Below are 5,779 nucleotides of genomic sequence, written 5' to 3'. Positions count from 1 at the left end.
GCATTTGACCTTTGTAACACATCTCAATAGGGACTAACCACCATGCAAATGCTCAGCAGCCACAAGTAGCTAGTGGCTGCCGTAGGAACCAGGTGGAATGATGAAATGAAGAGGGCTCTGAAAAGCTAGGTCACAGGACTGCGGGGGTGGTGGGGGGAACAACTATTTTCTGTACTTTGAAATGCTTTAAGGTTTCCCTTAATAAAAAGAGAAAAGGGCAGGGGATGTCTTCAAAGCCACTTCTCTTTGTCAGTTTCCTACAAATTATTTGCCTTAGTTTAGTTCGTGTCAAGCAACAACAGATCCTAAAAACCTTTGGAAAATTTTTTAAAAGAGCTAAAATATAGGTTAGCATCTCCATCAGTTTCTATGGTCCTAACGTGCCCCTCTACCTGAAGTCTAAATAATGGCAACAATTTGAAGATTTATTAAAGGGAGACTAAGTGTACTCTAATGAAGAGTCAATATGATAGGCTACTGTGGGCTCTTAAAAGAATCTAAAAATACTAAAACCCTCATCTGCTACTCTGGTTGTTCTAAATGAGAAACTGACCATTAATTACGTTAACACTGATCTCACAGGGCCAGGACATTAGTTAAAACTCCTGTAAGGTTTCCACTTCTTTCGAACCACTAGAAATAAGTGATCTAAAATTTATACTCAAATTTTAGTTGTTGAACTTTTCCTTTTTAAATGTATTCGGTCATAATTGTTTGAAAAACATCAGTTGCCCCAGTTCCATCCCTGCCAATCTCTCTTTTAAAAAACACAAGAAACTGAATGCCAGGGACCACAGCAAAGAGGGAGCACAGGCCCCAATTTCCCCAGTGAGCCCATCAGCTAGCACATCACCACATGCAGATCCACATAATCTTTATACAGCCTGTTTTTAGTAGGGCCTGATAACACACACACACACACACACAAACACACAAACACACACACACTCCAGGGGTACAGGGGTACTGGCACGCTTTTCTCAGTGGCTGTCTCATTTTTGCTTGATGGGAGAAACAGTCTAGTCTCCCACCATAAAGGAAGTTAAGAGAATAAGCTGCTGAATAGGAGCAGATTGTGAAGGCAACTCAGCCCTATGAAATAAAATTCTGGAATGGAAAACACTTGGTCAGCAGGTTTATATTCTTTATTCCTAACCAGCTGACTAGTGTTCACATTCTCCTGGCAGGCAAGTTTTAGCAACTTGGATTTTGAAGCAGTTTTCCCATTCCACCCTAGGTAACATATCCTTCAGGACTCATGGTGCCAGAATAAAATAATCATACAAGTTTTGCAGTTCTTTTATTGTGGCAAAAACTGAAACAGAAAGACTTTATGCCCATCAACAGGTAACAGTTGAACAGAGTATACTTATACTGTAGAATAGTATCTACCTATTAAAAGAAGGTGCTTCACATGTATTGTTCTTGAAGGATTTGCATTAAAAAATGCAATACTTGCTATGAGGAATGTAGGGTCAGAGTAAGTGGATATAATGACATATATTTCAAAATCTCTAAAATTGGTATGGCCTTGGGTTAAGCAATGGTTTCTTAGATATAACATTGAAGGAGGAAGCAACCACAGCAACAAAGTAGAAATGCTGGAGTACATCAAAATTCAGTACTTTAATGCTACAAGCAATATAAAGAAAGTGAAAAGAAAAGCCAACAAAATGAGAGAATATTTGGAAATTACATTTCTAAGATATAGGATCTGTATCCAAAATACATGAAGAAGTCTGCAAACTCAATAAAAAAGAACCCAATTGAAAAATGAAAAAAAAAAGTTTAATAGATACTTCTCCAAAGAGAAAAATGGCCAATAAGCATATGAAGAGATGTTCAACATCTTTTCAACATCCATTACTCATTTGGAAAATGTGAATCAAGACCACAATAAGACACCACTTTCAAACCCACTAGATGGCTATAGTCAAAAAGAAAACATGAAGTGTTGGCAAGGAAGTAGTGAAATTAGAAACCTTATACACTGTTGGGGAGAATGTAAAAATAATACAATTGCTGTCATGACTATTCAACTCTGGTAGTTCAGGGCAAAAACTGCTATAAATAGGCAAATATACACACACGCACACATACACACACACACACACACACATATATATATATATAAATCAATTTAATGAGTGTGGCTGAGTTCCAATAAAACATTATGGACACCATAATTTGAATTTCACATGCTTTTCATGAGTCATAAAAATATTATTTTGATTTTTTAACCTATTTAATATACATAAATAAAAACCACTCTTAGCTCATGCATGGGCTATACAAAAACAGACAAAGCCAGATTTGACCCACTTTTTTTTTTTCTTTTTTTGGTTTGATATGATGTGCTCTACACAGAAAGTGTGTGTGAATGTGTGTATAAGGTACTCATCAGAGCATTTCATTTTAAGTATTTGTATTACTAAAAGATATAATGCTAAAAGATGTAATATAAATACCTAAACATGAAATGCACTGATAAGTACCTTATACACACATTCACACACACTTTCTGTGTAGAGCACATCATCCCCCCCCAAAAAAAAGAAAAAAAAAAAAAAAAAACTGGGTCCTCCTTAAGCACATACTCTTCCCCTGACCACCTTAGCTAAATTTTTTATTGTTCTCTGTTTTGCCAAAGAGCTAATTTTACCTTTCAGTAAACTTATATCATACTTCAACTACTATATTTTCAATCCATTTAGTTGTTTCTAAGTGTTAAATCTTGCACATTTTCTTTGCTAGGGAGCAATTAATGCTTTCAAATTCATATATGGACAAATATTGCCTTTATTATTAGAAAATGTCAACAACCTAAGCCTGAGGAGAGCACCCTGATCTTCTCATAAGTTACTGGGACTATGTCATTAACAGTCTTCAACAAACTTTAAAAAATAAAGTGCTGACTATTTGGCATTTCCAAGTTTTGCTATACAAAAGGAACAAGCAGTACTATCGGTACTGGAGGCAGCAGGAGCAGGGACAAGTTGATGAAACATATAAAGTAAGAAAGGGTTTCTAAAATACTAGTGTCTGTTCTTCCATTAAACCTGCCTGAACTGAATTCCCCCAGCTCTGAAATTGCTTCCTAGGCCTCTATTCAGGAGGGGTAACTATAGGATTAGTGAGGGTGAGCAAGCCACATTAATCCTTGTCAGGAACACTCGGTATTCTCACCAGGCATCTGAAGAGGCACAGGTGGTCCAATAACCCTTGCATGTGCATCATCTGTGTCTGCTAATCCCGGCATCCCCAGCAACTGAGGAAATGAACAATGTGTAATAATCTACCACACCACATGTGGTTCTTTTTTTACATGAGACTGATCTTTTGGATCCTTCTGCTTTTTGCCCAGCAGAGGCCATCTCTGATACAAAAAAGGCCTTATTTTACATGACTGAACAGAGCAGATAAACATGAAGGGATTTATCCTGGACCGAGTCCATTACTTATGCCTGTCAACCATTGCCAGCCTCTAACAAGGGAAGCTATGACATGACAGATTGCTCTTCTGGACTCACCCCAAGTTGTGCAAAAACCACGCAGTCAAAACTTACTTTAGGGTCTTAATGATGACACCATTTTACATTTTCACTGTATACTATAGAGCCTGGTACCACAGTCAGACTCAACACATGCTATATATGGATTCTGAGTCTTCCACTTCAAGGTGTAGACAATATGGTGTGTGTAACATGGAGTGCTTAACATCGTGGGACAGGAGTGGGGGCCCAGGGTCAGCTGGGTATAATCCCAAGTCCACTGCTTATTGTATTAACCTAACCAACTCATTAATTCTAAACCTCTTCTCATCTGCCAGATGTGAATAACAATGTGTCCCCTCCCTCTCCCCCAGTATTGGACAGCCCAAATGACAAAAGTGAAACTCCCTTGCAAACCATTAAACAGAAGTTTTCTTCTTTTTCCCTAAACTCTCCTCCTTAAACATCAACAGCTCTCTTCTATTCAGTTCTGCAGGGTTTGATAAAGAAGTGTGCTTAGTCTATTTGATTTTTTTTTTATTGTAAACAAATGGAATACATGTTGTTTCTCTGTTTGTACATTTGATTTTGTTTCTTAATCACAGTTCTTTCGAGACATAAGGGTCTGACTGTAATTTCTCATGGTTTGGTATCTCTACTAGCTGCCCCTCTTAGCTTTTCCCAGCTCTCCTACCCAACAGTAAATTAGCGCATGTGGACACACACACACACACACACACACACACACACAAACACACACATACGGTTAAAAATGTAAGCTCCTAGAATATTTTCTTTGTTAACTATTCTGCAATTGCCTGGCACTTCATTGCTGTTATTCACTGTAATAAGCAGCACATTGGCCCAACTGCCATTAGAAACCTGTCTGAAAGATCCCTATCAAGAAGCTCAGAACCCAATGTATTATATGTAGAAAGTAGATCTAAATGCACTATTTCACTTTTTATATACACAGTATGCTAGTTTCTCTACTTTCACAGATTTGGGTTTGTGGCAAACCATCTTTTAGTCTATTTTCTACATTGACTTGCTGTTTTACTAACTAAAAATACCAACATCAAAATGTACAATTATTAAGCAATCTCAAAGATACAAGTGATTTGGCCTTTATTTTTTTATTATTATTATTTTATTGTATTTTATTTTTTTTGGAGCTGTTCCCAAGGGAAGACAGTTTATTGGTTAGCAGGTGAGAAATCAGCGGTTGTACTTGGCCACATGCTCCAGCTCGTCCTTCCTTTTGATGGCGTAAGAGTTAGAGAAGCCCTTAGCGGCATTAATGAGTTCATCTGCCAGGCACTCAGCAATGGTCTTGATGTTCCGGAAGGTTCACGGGATCCTATGCATAGCAGCCAGATGGCCTAATTCACTCGGCGCAGTGGGGACATGTCCACGGCCTGCCTCCTCACAGTGCTAGCTCGCCCGATGCTTGTCGAATCCTCCCAGGGGCCACTATTGATGATGGCATTCACCAGGACCTGCAGAGGGTTCTCACCAGTGAGGAGGTGGATGATCTCAAAGGCATGCTTGACGATGCACACAGTCATGAACTTCTTGCCATTGTTGCGGACATGCATCATCATGGAGTTGGTGAGTCGCTCCAGGATGCGGCACTGTGCTTTGTGGAAGCGCTTGACTGTGTAGCACGCTACACTGTGTGGCAGGTAATTGGCATACTTCTTCATTGCAATGCAATCCTGCAGGGAAATGTCATTGATCTGGACATCATTAGTGCTCCACTTCCCAAAGAGCTTGATGTCAGGGTTCTCTGCAACTGCAGGTGTGGCTGTCTCCCACTCTGTCATCCTGAGAGCACAATCGCGGAGCCTCGGTTGCCCTGCATGCACCACACGCCACCTTGGAACAGACAGGAAGAGCTGATTTGGTCTTTAAAAAAACAGACAAAAAAAAAAAAACACTTAATCGACAGTAAGTGCCCTCCATCTTGCTCCATTGTTTGTTCTCTTATAGCCCATTCCTCAACTCCTTGGCCAAGGGAAATTGCTTAAAAAGCATTGAAGCCTATCTGTCCATCCCTATGATGGCTCACATCTAAAGCATTTTACCATATTCTGTACCTCATATCATTCATTATACTCTCTCCTATACATATATTTTCCTAATCTAAAAAAAAAAAAATGATTTCAGCCTTATCCTCTTATCCAATTATTTCACCTTATCCTCTTTGAGAATATTTCCAAGCACAAACAAAAAATTGTATAAGTGAAACATGCTTTGTGTTTTTCAGAGACCCTGAAATTCCCTCA

The 5,779-nt window shown here is 38.9% G+C and overlaps 1 pseudogene across 1 annotated transcript; it reads right to left on the bottom strand.

Moving 5' to 3' along the window:
- Positions 1 to 4,691: 4,691 nt before the first annotated feature.
- LOC306641586 (small ribosomal subunit protein uS7-like) lies at positions 4,692 to 5,383 on the bottom strand (annotated as a pseudogene). Its single transcript has one exon. The product of its transcript is annotated as a small ribosomal subunit protein uS7-like (transcript).
- Between the last annotated feature and the right edge of the window lie 396 nt (positions 5,384 to 5,779).

Source organism: Sciurus vulgaris, assembly GCF_902686455.1.
Source record: "Sciurus vulgaris genome assembly, chromosome: 12".
Lineage (NCBI taxonomy): Eukaryota > Metazoa > Chordata > Mammalia > Rodentia > Sciuridae > Sciurus > Sciurus vulgaris.
The sequence above is the reverse complement of the archived record's forward strand: the minus strand, read 5'-3'. Positions and strand labels throughout refer to the sequence as shown.